The sequence below is a fragment of the Vidua macroura genome, chromosome 1, assembly GCF_024509145.1.
Source record: "Vidua macroura isolate BioBank_ID:100142 chromosome 1, ASM2450914v1, whole genome shotgun sequence".
In the NCBI taxonomy this organism is placed as follows: domain Eukaryota; kingdom Metazoa; phylum Chordata; class Aves; order Passeriformes; family Viduidae; genus Vidua; species Vidua macroura.
In genome coordinates this window covers 72449875-72473528 of record NC_071571.1, presented here as the reverse complement: position 1 = coordinate 72473528, position 23654 = coordinate 72449875, and positions in this window count along the sequence as shown.

Genomic DNA, 23654 nt, shown 5'->3' with positions numbered 1-23654 from the left:
ATAAAGGTCATTGATTTGCCTCTCATTTGGACTGTAATGCAGTAATAATCTGTATCAGTGCATCCTGTTGAAACACACAGAAAAATCAGCAGACAGTAGTGAAATTAAGGTGGAGTCATAGCCGTGATCCTAGGAAAGCAGTAGGAGCTGGGGAGTCTCACTGTCAATCAGGACTTTAAGGACAGATTTTCTGGTTTGCTTTCTTATACCAACCCTCTGAAGACCTTGCCCACACTGACACACACGGTATTTTGCTGTTGACCTCAAAGGTGGCACATCAGGCCACTTGCATCACTGACTGAGCAGAAGGAGCAGTGCAATGTTGATACTCTATTTCCCAGGAGACATTAAAGTAATATGGTAGAGAAGGTAGAAGAGAGTCACTTCACAATGACTTTAAAAAATTATGTGATTTTTTTAAGACCTGATGTAGGAGACAGTACACAGTCTGAATATCATTTTCACACCTCATTTGTTATTAAGCTCACCATTAGGGAATAGACCTCTTGGGAAATATGAATTTTCAAACCCACATCTTAATATCTATAGGCTGGTTCCATGATGACTAACCCTATAATTTTTTCCCAAAGGTGAGCTACAGCACTTAATACTAGAGGCAGAAGTTCTTGCCATGCCACATAAAACCAATAAAAATAATAATGACAACATCTATCATAATGGGGGTCAAATTTTGCTTCTGCTTTGTAGAAAGGGTGAACGTTACCAGACTCATAATGGAATTTAGGAAGCTGAATCCCTAGTTACAGTATTAGTAGTTCCAGATGTTCTAGAATGTGTTAAAAGCCAGGCTGGCTGGAGCTCTGAGGAGCCAGTCAAAGGTGTCCCTGCCCATGGGAAAGGTTCTGGAATTAGATGATCTGTAAGTTCTCTTCCAGCCCAGACTATTCTGTGATTCTATGATGATTCTGTGATTCTTTCTGCAAACACACATGGGTAAATCAACATGAATGCAACATGATCCTCCCCAGGATCACAGTACCATGATGAGTGCCAAACAGAAGATTTGGTCTTTTCTACCATATCTAGGAAAAGAAAAATATGGAAAACTTTTCTTTCAGCAGTGGTGCTAACATATGATGGGCTATTTGGCATTATTTCTTTTATTGTCTGCATAGATTATTCTTGGGGCTTGTCAAAGGGAGACAACCTGTCCAGCAACGTCATTTCTTTATGAAGCTCAACCAAATATTCTGTAAGATCATAGGTAACACAGATGGAAAAAGTAGAAAAAAATGAGGTACAAAGCAATCAAATGTCTTCTTAATGGAAACATAAACAGAGCCCCAGCCTGCATATGACTTATTCTAACCTCAGAGCAGCCTTCTGGTTACAAAAACTCTTGTTTACTTTCAGCTTAGAGACATATTCTCAAAAAGAAAACGAATTAGTTGAGGTATATACTTTCAACAGCCTCAATCTTGTGCCTGCGGACCACGATCTTGCATTTAAGAAGTACACTAGAAGGAAGGATAAAAGTGCATATGCTGCCTATACACTACGTTCTTGTCCTGAGATTGCAAAGTGTTTTGCAAATTCTGCTACAGAAAAGTCTGGTGTTTTTTACAGGGAAATAAATGGGAATGCAGGGAAGTTTAAAAAATTATGAAGATTTCAAAAGACATCATTGTAGAAATGGTAACCTGTTCCAACAGTCATTCTAAACAGAATTCCTCTTGCAACTTAGTAAATCATGCCTATGGCATAGGTGGCAGATGGGCAATTGAATTTTGAGCTATAGCTTAGGTGCAAAATTATTTTTTACCAATAAGATAAACATAACTGTGAGTTAAATGATAAATATAGTCCCACAACAGAAAATTATCTCTGCTACTAATCCAAGGGAATTTCACTTCATGATTTCTGTATATTTGAACCCATCATTTACTATTCAGCCAACTGTCCAACTAGTAAAGAAATCAAAAGTCAATGTTGCATTTACAGCTCAAAACAGATGAGTAGGATAAAAATGTCTGAAAGCTCTAATTAAATCTTATCATCCAGAGTTAATTGTAAAGTGTTTTCCTAGACTATTAGAGCAGTGAACAAGCACAACATAAATTATGCATAATTTTGAGTAATTACAGATGATGTTAGCATTTTTGAAACATCACTCACAGTGAGAGCTCCAAACTGACCGATTTATAAGATACTGTGCCTCCTCCAGCTTCTCTGACAAATTTCATCCACCTCATGGTTCTTCTTGATAAATGTACAGCACATTCAAAGACATGGTAAACTGCTGGCTTTGCTTAGAACAAGACCAAATTAAACAAGCATTTTCTGTCAGCAGTTTCTGATAAGGGATAGTCTCAATGCCTCACCAGCTCTGGTTGCATTTGCAGGTTGGTGCGACAAAAGCCAATGTCACTAAAGACAACAGCTGCATCCCCTGGACGGAGTTAGTCTATGAACCACTGCAGCAGGCACCCCAAAAACATGTTTGGTGAAGGAGAAAGGAAGACTGAAAACCTTTCCTATGATCCCAGTACCATGTTTTCATATCTGGGCTCACAGAAAGCAAGGTAGCTGCCACCAACATTTTGGTGAACAGCCATAACCCTGTGTAAGCCACAGAGGGCCCAATGTGTTTTCCCAGCTCATCACCAACAACCAACACCAAGGGACTACAGGACTTGAGGTGTGGCTTTGACTCTGATGTTGATGCTACATGCAGGTCAGGCAAATTTTCATGGTCTTTCTGTGCTGTGGCTTTCCACCCAGCATACCACAGGAGTAACTGCCTCTGCTACCCACTCTGAAGTCACATAACAATATGAAGAATGTTGTTATTTATCTAAGCAGACTTCTAAGCATTTTAGAGCCCCAGGCATATGCTAGATAGGATATAAAGCTGCATATTTCTTTTCAAAAAGCACATACCCTTCTAGCTCTGGGAAAAGAGGAAAAGAAGGATGACTCACAAGCAGCAGATGTTGGTAGCGCCTCTTAACACATTACTGGAAAGCACTCAGAGGTTGTAGGAATGCAGGCTCCCTCAAAGCCTACCTAGAATAGATTTGAACAAAATGCTGTGGCAAGACAGATCCTAGATCATTCCCTTTGTCTCACTTTATCAGCTGTAGTCACAATATTTTGCTTGTCAGACCTTCTCTCCAAAACCATCAAAGCATACAATAAATATGAATAACTAAAGCAGCACAGCATTCTTGATGTGTACAGTGGCTCTGTTATCAGTAGCCCTGGGAGAGTATTACTCTATATTATTGCAATATTATTGCTAAAGAAAATCAGCTGAGTGTCTTGCTGCAGCCCAGCAGGATTTGAGACCAATAATACAGCAGGTCCCATTTTCCAGAAAAACTGCAGACCAGATGTAAAAATTAACAGATGTAAAATTAAATAAATGTCTAAACTCTTTCTATAGACAATAGAGAGAAGAGATGATTCCTCATCAAAACATGCACATTTCCTTAGACAACCTTCTCAGGACAGGAAGATTTCACTCCTAAAGGAGTGTTTCTCTATCCCCAGGCCATCATCTGCTGGCCACACAGGAGGTGTTCCCATGGACCAGAGGTGCCCAAGGGACGGCTGAGACTTCAAACAGAAAAAGTAGGTTTAGATTAGATATTCAGAAGAAAATCTTTACTGTGAGGGTGCTGAGGCACTGGAACAGGTTGCCCAGAGAAGCTGTGGATGTCCCATTGTGGACAACCCATTGTCAGGTTGGCTTTGAGCAACCTGATCTAGTGGAGGGTGTCCCTGTCCACATCAAGGGGGGCTGGAACTAGGTGATCTTAATAGTCCCTTCCAACCCAACCATTCTATGATTTTGTGATCCTGACATTTATGATCCTGCACAACTCCAAAAGAGATGAAGAGAAGTCTCATTAAGACATCAGTGCAAGAGATCCCCATAAAGAGTAACATCTCAGAGGAACCCAATTTACTGGGTTGGGTATCTGTAGTGCTGCACAGGCTGCTTCACAAGTTTCACAAGGGTGTACAGCCCAGCAGGCACATCCCCTGCTGGTGGACATACCTAGTGTCAGCACCAACTACTACTCCCCTGCCTCACTGCTCAATCTGATGTGTGGCAAAAACAAGCTGGCCAACCCCTCTTTTAATTGAAAGACATTTGTACTGAGGACCAGATGCAAGAACATGGCACTGGTTTCATACATAGTGTGAAAAAAAAACTTTCTTTAGACCTGTAACAAATTGTTTGTTCTATTAGTATCAGATCCTTGTCCACAACACAGAGATAATGGTCTCCACCACCTTAGCTACTCTCCTGTAAAGCCAGGGGAGAACCTCTCATTTTGTGTCTGGATAATGGGTACTGCAATGTATCAGAATTACAACAAGAAAAATGATGCTATTTAGCTACTTTTGCTGTTGCATCTTCCCTGCCAGCCTCTGCCTGCAACTCATTGTCCTGTCTTTGCAAGTAAATACTGTGATAGCAGCTAAAAGCAAAACACAGCTGTAGTGAAACATCCAATCAGCTTGCAGCCATTAAACAAACAAAATGCCTGCTCTTTCCTTTTGTTTAAAATATCATTACTGGGAACAAGTCCTCTCTATCACTGCCTTTGTGCTTCAGTGCACACGTTAAGTTTTCAAACCTGACCTAGTTTTGGCTGAAAAGTTTCACTGAGAGAGCCTACAGACAGCATCTCCACGCACACTATTTTCTCCCGCTAATCAATACATTAAAATGGCTGGAGCATCTCCCTTTGCTGAAAATGTGGCAAAGGATGAGGAGCCACACTATGGTCAGGCTCTAATGCAACTTCTTGCAACCCAACTGTACTATTGCACATGCCAGCCTCCTGCTTCCCCTCAGACCTTTCAACTTCCCTGATTCTCCATGGACTGACAAAGTCCAGTCCAACTCTACAACAACTCCAATGGCACCACTCTGAAAAGAGGAAAAGCTTTGCCTTCCCTGCAACAGGTAATTGGGGTTGGCACACTGCAGCAGTGTTTGAGGAGCCTGACAAAGTCTTTAAGGTTTTTGGATGAGCTGAGTTTATAACTGAAGTCTTTTGTGGCTGTAAGGTCCTGCCCTCAGGACTCATTAGTTTGTTTTAACTGTGCTCAGGATTTCCTTGAGCTGCTTTTAAGATGACTGACAAGGGGATCCGCTATGCAGGGGATGGGCAAGACAGAGCTCACAGTAAATAATAACTACTTTGCATTCATGATAGCTCTGACAAAGGCTACTCTAACTCCAGAGGCTTGCTCTGGAGTGAATAGGTTCCATCCAGAAACACCAACATTAGAGGGTGTCAAGATGCATCTAATTGGAGACCAAGACCCCACGTAGGCTGCACATATCCCAAACTGTCACCATGTGCAACCAGACTCTACCTAGTGCTTCATCAGGCCTGTGAGATCCACACCATGTGTCGGCCAAGCATGACTGAGATGTGCAAGTGGACTCATATTTAAGAGCAGCACAGCTCATGGGAGAAGGGAGGAGGTGACATCTCATCAGTGGGCAGTGTGCACATCCAAAAGGAGCAGGAAGCCAGAGGGAAGCTGCTGTCTGATCATGAGATTTGGGGTGCACGGGGCAAAAGTACTATTTCAAAGAGCTGGGAAACAGACAGAGGAGAGAAGATGGAAGCATTTGGTGGTGAGGATGCTCATGGCTGTGAGGATATTCAGTTTATCCTTGCAAAGAGGACATTTAGAACACAATGACAGAACAACAGTAAGGGGGAAATACTGATCCTACTTCATATTCTTCTAGCTGAAGAGGAAAAGGGGCATACAGTGAAGGACCATGTTAGAAATGCCTGAGCAAAAATTTGAGGATGAACAAAAAACAAAGGCTTCAGCAGCTACTTCATGCAGGAATTTCTGATGCAGGTGAGGAGGTTATACAATCATGTAAAGCCAGAGGCTAAGAGAAAAAGTATTTCCTCTCCTTATATATGGGCTTGCTAATTTGAACATTTCCGTAAGCCCTTCTCTCGTAAATCTTCAAAAACAAAGCTAAAATTTGCAAAACAACAATACCTTTTTTAAAAATTATATTTTTTGCATCATTAACACCAAGCATACAGATGAAGTATAAATCACACTGCAATTAGGAGACATGAAGGACAGGTAATCCTCTTTTACCCTCATGTTTTCTTTTGCAGGGGCAACAGTTATGTCAGTTACAAGCATTCAAAAAAAAAAAAAAAACCACAAGGCAGCTATCTCCAAATTATTAAACTTTCTTTGCTCCATCATAATAAGTTTTTCTTCTAAAAAGTAATTTCATTTTGTTTTTAACTATCTGCCACTAACACTAGCAACTTTGGAGGTCATGTCCCAGAGCTTCCAGTCATGATACAATCTCTCTAAATAATTGAAAAGCTGAACTGCTTTCTTAGGTGGGTGTTTCTCTTAATGAAAACACGTGTATTGCAAGAATTTTGTGATGAAACCCCCAAAGCAAGGAACACTGACCAGGACTCTTGGAGTCAGGTCTTTATTATGAAAAAAGGGACTGATTTTCTTCTTATCTCACACCTTAAGTTAATCCCTTGACAGAAGGGAAGGGCACATGGAAAGGGAAATACAACAGGCACAGGGCCACTTTGGGGTGCTGATGCATTCTGTGAGGAGACAGGTGCCAGGGAGGCCAGGCTGAGCCAGCATCACTTCCAGACAGCAGCGTGACATCACACCCACTGCACTAAGAGAACATGGAAAGAAACTGGCACGGTTTGTTGGACCAATGTTCCAATGTCCAGTCTTCATGTCAATGTGTCCTAAGGTGTAACATAGGATGTCTGGTAATGAGACACATGTCATTTGGCATCTACAGACTTCACTGTCTGCTACCAGCTGCCTATTGGCAACCCACATCTGTGCTAGAGGTATTTATGGGATTCTCTCCATTCTAACATTACCTATTGTGTCCCTGCATTCCTGCCTGTGTCTGAAGTCTGCAAAGCCTTTCTGCAAAATGTATTAACACCCTCCCCATCTCAATGTAGTAACATTTGTTTCTTGGCTTGTTTCATTTCATGAACTTCCAGGCTCACTTCTAAAACCAGTCATCAAACACTGAAGCAATATAAGAGAAAAAAGGGGAAAAAAAGAGAGAGAAAAAACCTGAGGGAGGAAACAGATTTCAATTTCTGATTTCCAGAAGGCTAATATAAAAAGCATAGGAGTGGGAAGGAAGCATTTGAAAATTTAATTTTAAAAAATGCCCCGGCAGTCTCTTCCCAGCACAGCACTGGGGCTGAATTATATATTTGTAGGTGAATCAAGTGAACAAAAAAAAATAAAAAAGAAAACTGTAGCTTTACAAATATCCAGAAATATGCCTCAAACTCATCCATGCAGCTCCTCAGCTAAGTAAAGTGCCGGCAAGTCCTCCACAGGGTTTCTCCAAAAGCAGGGAAATTATGGCATGTGACAGAGCTGGTGCAGCCCTTGCTCTTCAGAGAGATAGGGTTTTACTGGGGGTAAGAGGGTTTGGAAACAGGCTTCACTCCCAGGTTTCCAGAGTCCCTAGAATCTTTCCTCAGTGCCACAAACAAGCATAAGCAAGCACAATCAGAAATGCCCTCAGGTACCAGCAGGTTAAACCAGGCTACACATGACCTAATCAAATTAAAACAGTGTTGGCCAAGAACTTACATTATTCTTCATAAGCCACTGAGAACCCCACCAGGTTCCACTGGAAAGGACCACCTGGCATTTTGGTTCTCGCGGTGGTGTAACTGCCCAAAACAAGTACTTCCCACTGACAGAGCAAATGGCTGTGCTCCTCTTGGCTCCAAGAGTCATACAGGGTTTTGCCACAGACCTTGCAGGACGTCTTTAAAAGCAGTGTGCTAACTTTCACAAAGGCAAGGATCAAAACTTGGAGAGGAAAATAAGCAGCCACTCTGAAATACAGTTGATCCTTTCTATTGAATTGTACAGTATGGTAGATATGCTCACATGAGGTGCTGTCATAATATGTGTAAATTAAAAATACAGGGTATGAAGATCCTCACTCTAAAGAATAGGTTCATAAAGGAATTATAAGGTTTCTTAAGTGATTTGTAGCTGTTATAACCATTCTACAGATGAGTAATACATTTTATAAGTCCACCAACAGAAGATTTAATAGATAGGCAATCAATCAGCCTGCATGATAACTAATTAACCATATACTAAAATGCCCCTTAGTGCCCTATTAACCCCTAATGCTCTGGTCATGAACATACCCTTAGCACAATCCCCAGTACAAGAAACAAAAGCCATCTGACCTACCTCGAAGCCATTAATCTCCAGCTCTTAACTTGCAGCTCAGGGATGAAGGAGCGTGACTAACTTGGCAGCCTGCCCTGGAAGGTAACAGGCTCCTGATTTTCTGGAGCAGCAGGAATGCAGCATCTCCCATCTCATTACCTGGGTTTCTGACAGGGTTCTCTGTCATGTGTACCGTGACTTTGGCACATCAATATTGCCCCTTTGCTGGGCTGCTGGGGTAGTTTGTGAAGAACTGCTGCCCATGGGATGGACTCATGTTGGAGAAGTCCATGGAGGACTGTCTCCTGTGGGAGGGTCCCTGTGCTGGAGCAGGGGCAGGAGTCCTCCCCCTGAGGAGGAAGGAGCAACAAAGACAATATGTGAAGGACTGACAACAAGCCTCATTCCCTGTCTCCCTGCACAGCTCGGGGAAGAAGAGATAGAGAAAATTGGGAGTGAAATTGAGCTGGAAAGAAGGCAGCAGTGCAGGGAAGATGTTTTAAGATTTGGGTTTACTTCTCATTATTCTACTCCAATTTGACTGGCAACAAATTAAACTAGCATTCCTGAGTCTATTTGCTCTTGTCTGAAATTAGTAATGATCTCTCTCTCTGTCCTTTTCTTGACCCAGGAGCCTTTCATTACATTTTCTCTCCCCTGTCCAGTTGAGGAAGGGAAGGATAGAGAGGCTTTGGTGGGCACCTGGTATCCATCCAGGGTCAACCCACTGCATCTGTCAAGAAAAGAGGTTGGTGCCTCTACAAGAAAAGAAAATGTAATCAAACCTCAGGCCTGTTTAAATCCACATTATATGTCTCCACTAAGTGTAGACTACACTACACTAAGTGTAACCTCAGCTGGTTAAGGTTGCACTGAGCTCACCTGACAAAGGATTGCAGGCTCTGTGAAGAAATGTGCTTCCTGCTCAGTTTTTCAGACTCAGAAAATATTTGCAGATATTTAAAAACATATGCAATTTTAAACACACACACACACACCTATAAAGTAAAAAATAAATATTTTGTAATCTTTCCCTTACTCAAGCTGTCAGAGGCCCCATGGTGTTGCTGCATACCCCTGTCCCACAGAAAAAGTTCACATACCAATTAACTGAAATTTTGCTGCACAAAAATTTCACTTTTCTCAAAATATTTACCCCTGCTTCATAACAGTGCTAGAGCAGAGCACCACAGCACCAAACTGTACTTTTCCCAGGAGGAGAAGTGGACTCCCTGTGTATTCTACAAGGCACTGTGGGGTATAAACATCTTAATGTTTGTATACTCAAGTGGCAACAGAAAAGTGGCTGTTCTTCACTGAAGATTCAAATTCCTCCAGGGTCTCATCACTGAATGGATCTGTAACCCAGTGAAAAAAGCACATTCACCCCATCCACCTTCTGTGATGATCTGTACACCCAGTCACGGCTGCAGACTGGTGCAGTGCCAGTATTGTTTTTTACTGTGCTAATACCGCAATTCAGCTTCCCTATTCTCCTGTGTATTGCTGCCAGTTCCATTACTCAGGCTCACATCACAGGGGCTGTGTGCAAGATTTTTAAAAACTAAGGAAGAGTAAAACAGTGCCACAAAGAAGTGAACTGAAGGCACTCAGATTTAAGAGCAGCTGGATTTTCTTCATGAAGAAAGTCTTATTTTCCCAGCCAGCTTCCTATAGAGAAGGCAAGCAATTGTATATTGCTCAGACACAGACTACTCCGATGAGTGAGCAAGATGACAAACTTGGAAGATAAATCTGCAGTGTGAGAAGGAACAAGCCACAGCCAAGGGGCTGTTTCCTCTCAGCCTGAAGGTGGAGGACAAGCTGGAACCGCCTTTTCAATGGAAAAGGAAGTGAACAGTTTTTTGGCATATCTCTGCTCCTGTGTACAATTCCTTCTCCAGAATTCCTTTAAAAATCCCTAAGCCACCACCCCATTCAGAAATATTTCATTCAGCTAACAAACAGCACACATGCAATGTGTCTCAAATTAATTAGTTTCCAGGGAAAGATGTATAACCCAAAAAACTGGCTCCTCAGCTGGCTCCAACTGCTTAGCAGTTTTACTTAAGGGAAGCAGCACCTCTTCTCCCCACTGTCAATACCACCAGGTCGTAAGCAGAATAAAATTAGAGGCAGCCTTTCCAATCCCATGCAGTGATCCATTCAGTTACTGAGTTTGCAGTTCAGTACTTTTTGGGGCAAGTAGTTAAAAATAATGGGAATTAGTGTAACTACAACATACTAGAGAAAGAAGCATGGCTGAACCTAGAAGTTAAAACAGTTTTCCCTAGTGAAAGAGAGAAGAGCTAATAAGTAAAACTTTGACACTTTGGGACCCTCTTGATTAGAGTGGACAGGGATGATCTTGAATGTCAGATGCTTTTTAATTCTGTTTTCACAACCAAAATTAAACTAGCCATGCAGCAAATCCTCCAAACCAAAGACATTTGATTTTGCAGAACCAGATGCTGTGCCCTGTTCTAACAAGCTCTCCTAATTTTTCTGTGAGAAGAGTCTCTCACACAAATTCCCTGCTGCTTTCAGGCATTATATACATCCCTTCTAATCCTTCATTCTTTTAGTGAGCTTCTATGCGGAGCAGGTTCTTTAGCACTAAACCAGGCATTTAATGTTGTTACTGCCATACCCTTAATTATTCCTTTTTTAATTTTATATGCTTAAGCACTAATTGAGTCGTGATCTCTTTGCAAATGTGACTTAACCTGCTGTTCTCCTGATTGCTTAGGCACCACAAATAAAAAAAATAATAGCACTGGTAATTAACTGAGGCCTGACAATATAACTTGCCTCTCAGCCCGTGACAGGTAAAAGTTCAATTGAAAAGTAAGGCATATAAATGCATATTAACTGAACCAGAACTAAGCACCAACCAGACATACAAGAAAAGCGTGAGTACAAAAGAACCAAACTTCAGATTTCAGCTTGAAGAAATTGGGTAACACAGGCAAGTTTTACTTTTCCAAAGACCAGGAGAATTATTAGTATCAAACAGGCAGACAGAAAACACATGCACATACAGTTCCATGGGGTTTTCCAAGTAGCGTCAACCTACATAGAACTTCTTTTTCCTTAGGAGAACATATTTGAAAATTTATAATCAAGCATTCATACAATGAATCATTCAATACCTTAGCATTGCCTGGCAGAAAAATAACCAGGAGAGAGATATACAAGGTACAGAGGTGCAGTTCAGTCTGCAGCAAGCCATACTGAAAAAGCCACTGCTCTCTATCAGCGGTGTGGAGGTTTTGCAGTCAGACAGAAGCACCAGGCTGCTCAGAGGCTGCACCTTGTGAGACAGGAAAAGCATGCTCAGAGAAAACAGTACTTCTAATGGGGGAACACACCCAAGTAAGGATACAAGAGGCAAGACAAACTCTTCCACCTTTCTTACTGCGGAAAACAAACCCCTGGGTAGTGCAGATGATGAACATTATAACTCACCACAAACTGGAGAACAGGCATGATATAAACTTGGGATTTTGTGTCCTCAGTCTTGATTTTCTTTGCAACTATCTCCCTCCTTTACCCTTACACTATTCATATCCAGTTAGAAAGCGTCACACAGTCAATTTAGTACCTCTGAATCTTCATCTGTTCTAATCACGACTGTGGAGTCTAGAGGGTAAAAACACTGCCTCATATTTTGAAATTTAATAAGTTCCATTCCTGTGAATACTACACTTCTATTAAAATTCATGGTAATTTTCCCCACTAATTTAATTTATAAATTAATTACTTCCAATTTGCTAAAGCATTACATGACCAGTGGCTTATGCAGGTCATCCCAAATGAGTGTCTACAAAACCTTTAAACTGCAACATCTCATATTCTGTACATTTTGCTTGTGAGCCTCTCACTATTTATAATCGGGATTCACAAGGTAGGATAGAAGAAAATGGACAATTTTAATGGTTTATGCTCAGAGGATGGTGAAAAATAAAGGTGATCCAGATGACAAAGAAAAGCTTCTTTTGTACAGAGGCAATGTTATGCCTACAAACTAAGAGAGCTCTGCTTCATTTAGTAACAGAGAATAATAAATAGGAAAAAAAAAAAGCTTGGATGTTACACTGTCTTCTCTTTTTCTCTCTTAGAGAAAGAGAGATCAGTAGATAGATCAGTATGCCAGAAGGCAATTATGTCCTGCAAGTAAGTAGAATAAGAAAATAAGTATATTGAAAAGCATCTAAGCCTACTTACACTGCAACACCTGAAGTGAAACTGCTGGAAGTTTGCCAAGATGTTTTGGAAGACCTAGGATATCACAGAAGATACAACACATATATAAAAATTTTTCAGCCAGTATGAAGCATGCCTACCAAATTCTGTGAGAAAACACCAGAAGCAATAGAGTAAGCAAAATAAAGAAGGCACTGAGTCCATAAGTGCCAAGAGACAATATGGGAGTCATTGAAAAGTCAGGCTTTTGTTCAACCTCAGCATTTAAAAGCTTTAAAGAGTCACTATTCCCCAAAGCTTAATTGTAAAAGAAAGATTGCGAAAGGTATCTCATTGACTGATATCAAAGCTACATTTGCAGAGGAGCATTCTTGGAAGCATCGTGTTCCAGTCTCAGCAGTTCCAGCTGGCAGCTTTCACTGGGATGTGCAGTGTCCTGCGAGCACTGATCCTGCCGAGGCAGCCCATTTCCCCCCAGCGGATACATCATAACCCAGTAAAGCTGGGCCACTTACTACCCAAGCATGGGGACTGGTTAGCCAGCAGTCTCTGAACTGCCTTCCTGCCCTGACAATGTGTCTGGTTTGGACATCAGTTTGATGCGTTATTGGTGTAAGCAATCATTGCAGAAGCTCCTTGTTCTCCCCAAATAGTCAGTAGTCAACAACCCCTGCCAAGCCTCAACAACCGACCTCACACTAAGCACAGCAAAGTAAAATGCATGGGGCCATATTTCCTTCAGGCTCACACTGATTTATCACCCCACCACTGCAGTTTAACACAGTACAGGGACTTTTCAAGAACCCAGAGCTGGTTTCATTGGATATCATTTTTGATGCTGCACATGAGTTAGTTAAAACAAATAAAACAGTGGGAAAAACATTGTTTTCCTGCTCCAAAATATTTGCTCTGTGGTATCAGTGCATTTGCTATTACTATGCACATCCTGCTTTAAACATATTGAAAAGATTCCCAAGGAGCTGCTCACAATTCACAGGGCTGAATTCATTCTTTAACTGCATGATTTAAAGCTGCAGACACTTGCTGGCAGCTCTCAGAACTCATTATACATTGCTTCCTCGGCAAAAAATAGTTCTGTACGTAAACCTGCAAATTTTGGAACAACAAATTCTAGGCACGTAGTTATTATCAGATTAACTCATCTAGCTGGAAGTAGCAGTCCTTAAAACACCCAAACATAATTCTTTTGTTATAAGGAAAGCTAAATTGCATTAAAATCTCAAGAGATTTCCAAATCATTTGCAAACCTGGGACTGTATATGCTCCAAGGAGACATTTGCTCTGTATTGGTAAATTCCATTATCATTTGGTTGTTCTGCATTGATGAATTAAAAGCAACCTAAGTATTTTTAAAACAGCAATATATTGTAAAGCCTGTGTAAAAGGAGTTTTTGTAACTCCAAAGGTTCCAAGGTCAGCTGGGAGGATCAAATCCAGTGTCTTCAGTGGTCCCTAGTGTAGCTAGAAAAACAAAGGAAATGCAATCTCTGACTCTGCTTTTGATCTAGAGGAACTCAGGGACCTCAAAACACTAAGGACATTGCTTATTGCAGTGCCAGAAGGCACTCAGATGCTAGAATGATGTATGGTCCTGTACAGAATAGAAAAAAAAGCACTTTGTGGACATACAAACAAGATCCCCCATCTCAATCTAATTATTTTTAAATTTTGGGTTCTCCAAACACCAGTTCATTGCCCTTTGCTGCACACACAACTGCTTTAAAAAGTAACTATTATTCACAGAGAGGAACCTGAGTATCCTGAGAAGAAAATAATCAGAACAGTTGTGAAGACCTGAATTGATTGTCTTGTTAAGAAGAAAAAGAGATAAAAATAAGAAGAGATAATGAGACCATATAAATATGACACAAGTAAGTTTCAGTATTCAAATTCGAGTCCAAGAATTATTAATTATTTATGGCAATGTTAAACACTGTCTTAAGTAGTCACTGATTAGCACACAATTAATGCAGCTCTTCTTTTAACTGTCTGGACAAGAAAATACTACTGTAATCTGGAACTCTCACTTTTACGATCTTTTTGAAACCTAATTTAGCAAAACATACGTGTCGTGGTTTGACATGGAAGTGAATTTTTTCCAGGAAGTTGGGTCAAACCAGTCAGTGGTCAGGTTTGGATATTGGCACCTGGAGTGACCACTGAAAATATGGACACGCCTCTGAGAACACAGGGGGTTAAAAGCAAGAACTCCCAGGAGAACTGTCTCTTTGGTTCCGGTCTTCAGAGAGTGCAGACCTCCCCTGCCCAGCCACGGGCTGGGTACGGGAGGGGAAGCCACGCGGCCTTGTCCAGGTAGGCCGAGGGGCTGAAGGTCTGGAACCGAGCCAGCTCCTGCGGACGGAAGGGTGGAGAGAAGCGGAGATGCCTTTGTCCCCCCTCCACAGAGGGAAAGTGACGGAGAGCCTGGCGGCACCTGGAAATTTGCCGGCAGAGGAGAAGGAGAAGGGGGGGGGATGGTGCCCAGCGTGGGAGACAGAATGCTGGACAGAGATTTCAGCTGTCCAGGGAGTCTGAACTTTTAACCCTTTCCAGGAAATGAGGGCTTTGTAAAATATTACTCCTCCTTGATTTGTAGTGGAAGAGAGACAGTCCAGGACCTGAGATGTTAGAAGAAGAAATATTTAGGTGGGAGAAGATGATGAAGTAGCTTTTGGCTGGACTTTTCTTGTTAGCCATGGACTGAACCAAAATCTCCTGCAATAGAGACTGCATTTTAGGGGGATGCAGTGGTGACCCAAGGAGACCTGCTTCAGCTTCTAACAGCACAGGAATGGCAAGAACAGAAGAAAGCTGAGGAGGGAATGGTGATGCCCTCTGTCTTCGGGAAAGAAGATGATCTCTGTTCTTGGACCCTTGGCCCCAGGGGAAAATGGGGGGGATTGTAGTCCCAAGATGAGAAACTGAACTGTTGTATCTTTGGGTCCGTGGCAAAGCATCCTTAAAGGAGCCCTATGAGCAGTCTGTCCATGCACGGTGGTGAGAGCACTGTGACATGGAAAGGAGAGTGCCACACTGGCAGATTTTCTCCAGGCGGTTGCCATGTGTGACAGGGAAACACAGGAGGTGGCAACTGTGTTTCCTGGGGGGTCTGTAGTGCAAGAGAGACTTCTCTCTCCCTTAATAGCTTGAGTATTGATTATCTGAAGGGTGGTAATTTGATCAGGAATCCCGGGTGATGTTTCATGGTGGGTGTTTTAGGAATTGGAAGGAGGAGGGGTGTTTTAAAAGGTCTTCATCCTGGATTTAGTTTATGTGTTTTCTGTAGTAGTAGTAGTTTAATAAAGTTTTTTTTCCCTTTGTTATTAAGCTTGGGCCTGCTCTGCTCTGTTCCTGATAACATCTCACAGCATTTATTTGGGGAAGGTGCATTTTCATGGGGGCGCTGGCATTGTGCCAGTGTCAAACCATGACAATACGTTATTATCCTTTTTCTCAGTCAAAGATTCTAAAGTGTGGTTCAAACAGAGATTAAAAACACCTGCTCCTAATATGGCAGTAAGATTTATTCACTTTTCAAACCTCAGTTAGCAGTTACTGTTTCTACCTCTGCTCCACATTGGGACAGACATAACTGTGCAATAATCTGTGGTAAAGGCAGCTTTTACTTCAGTGATGCAGAACAAAGAAATGTTAGGAAGAATTACTAATACAGAACAAAAAGCTGGATCAGTCCCCACAGTTCTACCCAAGCACTTTCTGGAATTGTCTTCCACAGGGTTTTGGCTACCTGAACATAAGTGTGAAGTGCCATTTGAGATGCCCTTAAGTATGTAAGGGCATCTCAAATCCCTCATGGGACTGACACACATGCACAACCTTCTGGAAGAACAGCTGGAGTACAGGAGATGGAGGGCATCTGAAAGGGCTCTAGCCTACCTCTATTTTGAAAACTGGGTGCCATTACTTGTCTTTTAAACCTCCTTGCAAATGCAACTAATTCAGAGCACATTTTCTTGGTGCTTGTATGTGTGACTCACATCATGCACTCTCTTACTGCATCCCTTTCACTCTAAAATTTATATCTGCCCTGATTTTGTCCTACAGCAATTTCTATTCTAGATGAAACAGCCCTGTGAACAGATCTTTTGACTCTGCTATGAAAGAATTAAAAACTTCATTCACTGATTTTTCCAGGGAGAAGAATTTAGAAGACTCATTCTCACTGATTCAAAGCTCTCGATGCCACATGACACTGACAATAACCTATACGTTTTTCCTTTTTAAGTCATCAGCTTGAATTCCACTCAGTTTGAGAGGATGGCATGGCTCAGTCCTGAATTAATTTCCCACAGTCCTATATGCCAGAATAGACTGGAAAAAATAGAATCCAGAACAAGTTTTTCCTTAAGGAAATTGACTCTACCAGCTCTGACACTAGGAGGACCTGGCATAGAAGAGGAAAGTGTGAGCCTGTGATTTTTCATGCCACCTGACAGCCAGACTTTAGCAGGATCAAGAAAGTACAGGTGTTCTCATGTAAAAAGCCATCCCAAGTGTGTGCTGTGGAAGCTGCATGAAGTCACTGTGTCTGCACATGCCTGACTCACAGGCATGATGACACTAAAACCCCTCTCGCCCTTCATCACTAAACTGCATTTGGTGGAAGAGTAATACAGTGACTCAGTTACACTGTGTGTTCTCTAGTTCACATTATCCTCTGAGTATTCCACTATTTCCAGCACACAGATACTCTCAATAATTAATAAGAAATAACCCTGGAATGCTTAGCTGAGCTAAACTCTTTGCAAGTTGCCCATCAACACTGTTTGCTTTCATTTAATGTCAGCATTACACCAGAAATACTTTTGCTCCAAAGAGACAGGACACACTTAAAGAAGGAAAGGAAAAGCAGCACATGGGCTTCCTTGTCCTAATTTTGCCTTGGGGCAAGACACAGCTCCCACTAAGAGCTCTGTCCTGCCTATACTCAAGGGAAATAGCAAAGCTGAAAAGACAAGATCAGCACTTCTTAGCATAACTTGGATCGTCATTTCTGGTTTTATTTCCAAGGGAAATGGCTATGAAGCATTACTCAGACAGGGAGCATGGATAGTACAGTAACCTGAAAAATCCACATTTAGTTCCAGTAGAAGTGAAATTATTGCATGCATGGGTGTGTTCCGTTCTGTGTTCCATCAGCTCACCTGACCACAGCCAAAGGGAAAACTGGGGACCAATACTGTAAAGTAACTTCTTTACTAATCAGAAAGCAGAAGATATCTGGTTGTACACAACATGAAGGGGCAACACTTGCAAATGAAAGAAGAGTGAGAAGGGTTCTGTGGGTTTTTTTGGAGGGGGACGTAATTTTAATTGCTGTTGCAAAGATATTTTGTGACACAGGTCCTAGAAAACTCAATGTACAGAACTACCCATCTGTTTTGCTTTGTCTTCTGTTCTAGACTCTTTTCCATCCCACTCATCCTGTTCCAACAACCTTTCCATCAGCTCAAACCTGTTGTGTCATTGTTATTATTATGATTGTTGTTAAATTGTTATCATTCCAGAAAGTGCATTCTTTTCTTGAGAACTATTCTGTCTGATAGGTAAAAAATACAATTATTCACTTTTTCAGAGAAAAACTGAAATCTCCTGCTGAACATTTTGAGAAATTATGAAATATTATTTAAATTCTTCATAAGAAAAACCATCCAATTTCCAGCTGGTTCCTCCTAAGGTTCCACCTACACTACAGTTTCCTCAATGGTGGGAAACAGTTTTTAAACACAAGTTCAATTTGCTTGACTGGTTCTTACACTATGTGCAAATAACACTGCTCTAAATATCCATTTTTCTAATAAAAATAAAGGGACAGATTCACAGGAGAGAATCCCCTGCACAGAAGTTATTAATCAAAGGCAAACATAGTTGCTTTTTTTGACTGCAATAGCAGTTGGTAGATGCTGTCTTCCTGATAACCAGGAAAAGCATGGAAAAATAAGAGGGAAAGAATGAATTTTGGGAATTCACTTATAAAGCTGAAATTAAGGGGATATATCAAGAGATTATAAAAATCTTCTTCAATTCCCAAAACCACATCTTCTTTGAAATTCTAACTTAAACCCTACCATCATGTGAAAATTTGTATTTACCTTTTGCAACTTCTTTCTTTCCTCATGCAGAGAGTACAATCAGGATTCTCTCTTGCTTCTTGCATTGCTACTTGTATCGCTGCTGTGTGCACTGAACTCTGGATCTTAGGCTCATGTCACAGCATGGAAGTGACCTTGACAGGGACAGTAGGTTCCAAATTTTCAACTGCAATGTAGCTCATATGGGGGCTAAGATACTGCCAGCTGCTGCAATTTCAAATCTTCAGGAACAAAATAATCATGCAGCTGTGCATTTTGAATGCCAACAATTGCTTCTGCTCTGGTGATTAATTAAGAAGCACTCAGAGTAAAAAAAGACTCACTTAAGAATTATTGAGGAAAAAACAAATCACACTCCTCCTGCAGCTTGTCTCCTAACAGCACAGTCTTGTCTTAGGATGCTTTCTCTAAAGAAGAGAGGACATGTCTGTTCAACTGATTCACTGGAGGCTTTTCACAGCTGACACAGTGAGCTGCAAAGTGCCGTCTGTTTCACTTCCTTACCTCCTCAGAGAATATCTGGTGGTGAACAGGTGCACGAGAATATGCAATACAGACAGAGTTATCTCTTACTGCAGAAAAGGGAACACAAAAGGGAAAAAAGTACCCAAAGAGGTGAGTGTTCTCTAATGAGGAGCATTTTCAGCAGTCAGTGGGAACTTACCCAGTTACTTACTGCCCATTTTAGTTTACATTGGTTGAACAAAGTTAATTCCTTCCTATTATCCAAGAGGCATTTAACACTCCAAATGAGATTGGAAAGCTATTTCAGATGGGTAAGAATAGAGAGGCACTCTGTGAAGCCAACATACATTTAATGTGGCTTACTGTATCCCCACAGCCCTATGGGATATCCCCACAGTACTATGAGGATGTTTAGGCTCCAGTTCACAAACCAGCAATGTGATGCAGAGATTCTGAGAAGCCATTTATCAGGGGCTATGCATCAAACCAATGCCAAAGCCCAGAAGTACAGAAGGGTGCAAACTCACATCCATTTTCTCACTCTGCTGGAAAGGATTGGTGAACCATGGGATTGTTTGAGTTGGAAGCAACTTAGTTCCAAGCTCCATGCCATCAGCAGGGACACCTTCCACTAGACCAGGTTGATCAAAGCCCTACCAAACCTGGCCTTAAACCCTTCCAGTAATGAGACATCTACAGTTTCTCTGGGCAACCTGTCCTGGTGTCTCAGCATCCTCACAGTAAAGAATTTCTTCTTAGTATCTAATCTAAAACTACTCTATTTCAGTGTGAAGCCAATCCTGCTTGGCTTATCACTGCATACCCTTATAAAAAGTCCCTCTCTGGCTTTTTTGTGGGTCATCTTTAAGTACTGGAAGGTTCTATAAGATCTCCATAGAGCCTTCTCTTCTCCATACTGAACAACCCCAACTCTCTCAGCCTGTCTTCATAGAAGTGCTCCAACCCTCTGACCATCCTCACAGCCCTCCTCTGGATTCACTCCAGCAGGCTCATGTACTTCCTATACCGGGGGCTAGACAGCTGAGCACAGTATTTCAGAGTGGAATGACTTCCCTGGATCAGTTGGCCAAGACTCTTTTGATGCAGCCAGGACACAGTTGGCTTGCTGGGCTTCAAGTACATGTTGCCAGGTCGTGTCGAGCTCCTTGTCAACCAACAGCCCAAGTTCTCCTCAGGGCTGCTCTTAATCCATTCTCCCCCAGCTTGTATTTGTGCTGGTGATTGCCTTGACTCACATGTGCCCAACTCACCATGCAGGATCTGCCACAGCAAGCATCAAGGTCTGTTCCATAAAGGATTGTTAAAGATCTATCCAGCCGTATAGACAGTCAGCAAAGTAAAAGAAATGCTGTAAGACACCTTCCCCTGATCTGAAAGTGAGGAAAATGTTGTTCTTTAACTCCCTGTACTAAGATAGCATGGGTCTATTCATCAGCCGCAGGGAGCCAAGTCTGTATTTAGGAAATGGTATTTATAATGCAGTACTATACTCAATGTCAGTTCCCAGAGGACACTCTGTGCTGTCTCTGTTGCTCTAGTGGAAGTGAACAGCTGCTTTCTAGATTTCCCAAAGCCCTGGTGCAAAATAAATCCTTCTCTCTCCACTTAATTTTAAAGAGCAATGATGCCTGGGCGGGAATATATGCAGGAGAGGAGCAAAAACAAGGAATGAATTGGTTTGCATCATTTAACATTTGTATTATCTGTAAAATTATCATTTAAACTACAAAATTGACAAAACTGAAAGTACCATCACAGAGGCAAGAAAGTAACTGCCATAAGGCACAAACATCACTTCCCTCTTCCCCTCCCCGAGCTACATTCAACCTTCCCTACTCCACAGAGTCTTTACCACAATGAGGGGAAAGAAAAATGAGTCTGTAAAATCAAACATATTTCATCCAAGAGAAAGAAAGAAATTGAGAACAAAAAATGCATAGGTTCACTTCAGTTCCTGTAAGCTTGCCTTCACAGGACTAAGGTCAACACTGACTTCTTTTCATTTCAATCCTTATTTTTAGCAGGTTTATGCAGCACTGCTGACTTAAAACACTGCAAACTGAAATCCAGTTTACAAAGCAGGACAGCCGATTGTTTAATCTGACGAGGTCACAAAACTAGTCTCAAGGTTATGTTACATTGTTTTCATTTGTGGTCATGTGGGACTTTAAAATTTGATCTTTTAAAAGCTGAGGCAAGTCTTTATGTTCTTCTATCAAGAAATCTGGAAGGAGCAGTTCCTTGATCTTTTTGTCCCCTTATTATTCGCCCTACATGTTTTTAAGCTTTTCTCAGAGTCCTCTTTTTGAGCACACACTCATAGCAGATTAAGATGTCGGTATCCAAACTAAGACACACTGGGGAATACAGCAAGAACAACCTTGTTTCTATGTGCCCTTATTTAAGGCACGTGATTTCCAATCTATATTAGCATTTATACCACCCACTGACCTTCTGAATAATCAGTGAGTTCTTCAGCTCACACAGGATTACAGTTATTGTGCTGCCTTTTCCATTCAGGCAGTTTTACTAATGAATACAGCTTGTCTGATTGACAGAAATCTGTCTGTTGCCTGAACTTCACCTAGGGTTTAGTAGCATGCTGCTCCATCTCCAAATGCAATTACAGCTAAACTGAGCAATGTCTCATCTCTCATTTCCTAACTATAAAGGAGAGAAATTAAATAAATAGTAATGCATACATTTATACACCCACTTTTGCACTCTCATACGTGAATCCGCATTTACGCACTTACAGAACTCACATGCACAAATTGTGCATTTTATGTGTTCACATATAACATCAATTTAATGTTCTCTCTTCTTTAATCAATTATCCATGATAATCCATTGTATTCCCCTAGGTACATAGTCATCAAAGCCACTTTAAACCTCTTCTTGAAGATCAAATGGCTCTTTAATCCATTTATTTACAGTTTACAGAGTTATAGAAAATTAATCAGGATCATAAGTTAGCTACTGCAGCAAGCCTCTTCTGAAGCCTGCTATCATTACAAACACTAATTCTCTGAGACCCAACAGGACAGGGGAATAAAGGAATAAATCTCCTGACGTCTGTTCCTCCCATCAGCAGCTGTCAATGACTGTCTCTCTCTGATCCTTGTTTGATCAAACTGTACTCCATCAAATCCATTTAAATGAATTAGCACTACTAAGGTAAGAGGAGAGCTAATTAGCATTAAACTTTGTACTTAAGTTCTTCATATAGGGTCTTCTGGTGTCTAGCAGGCTAGGCTGGATGTTTCCTTCTGAAGTTCACTGGGCACAACAATCCGTATATGAGGAAATGTGTGGAGAACACGAGAGACCACATTTCTTTGAACTCTGCTTAAGTTTCTCTTTACTGTTCCATGTCTTCATCCAAACATTCCCTCCCTTGTACACAGTTCTGTACACTAGGCAGCTTACCAATGAATGTTTAATGGTCAACTTTCTGGTGATTGTCAATACTGAACCATTATAATCATGCATCAACTGGATGAGACCTCACATTAGCATGTGATCTGTGCATATTCACACCAGTTCTTCTCTACAAGAGTAAAGAAACTATGTCAGTAAAAGTGACACACAGTGAGCTCTTGGATTAATTTCTTATTAATTTCTTCAACCCCTATGATATTATTAATAATTACATCCACCTACACATGCAAAAACAGCAACTCCTGAAATGCTGTCACTGCATTAGGGATGGTAGGATACAGCATAGCTGTAAAGACAAGGAAGTGAACAAAAATGCCATTGACAACTGGTTCTGTTCAAGGTGTTGGAGTAAACTCAATATTCTTTCACAAAATAAAATTGACTGGGTTAGAGGGAGAACAGACTTCCCATTCTGACTTACCCCACAAATTGCGAAGACTTCACTTTTACTTATCCTCCAAAGAAGATATTGCAATCATGAACTACATTTTCAAAATGTACATAGAGCAATAAAATAGATACATTAAAGCTTTGCTAATATTGTAATCAGTTCTCATGAAGAGATAATACATAAAGCTTTTCTTCATCAGAAAATATTTATATATTATGTCATCCCATTCAGAAAATATTCAGATTGTTCCTTTTTTTTGTACAGTGCCTCCAAACAGCTTCACAAATGACCTCTTCATTTGCAATTACTTCTGTGGATAAGTCATAATCTCACCATATTAGAAGGTTGCCATAGGGTAAAAGTCCCCTCCTGCTATATAATATCTATTTATTTTGATTACAACAAGTAATCAAAGAGGTAGATCCTCTCTGAAACACAATGTGTATATAATAGCACTATTGCTGAAAAAGTGCAAGCTGGATGGTCCTGAGAAAAAGGCATTTCCAGGTTACAGCTAATTTCCAGACAGGCTACATGCTAAAATATCTTTTTGTTGGTGTTCGGTTTTTTGGTTAGTTTTGTTGGAATTTTGTTTGTTGGGGTTTTTTTATGCACTTTGGTAAATCACTTGGGTCCTGACAGACTGAAATCCTGTGTATTAAAAATGGTATTGATATATAAATGCTATTTAAGCAACTAGACTGCTTGGTATTCCTTCAGTAGAATTACTGAACAAAGGCACTTGGACCAAATCAATAGGA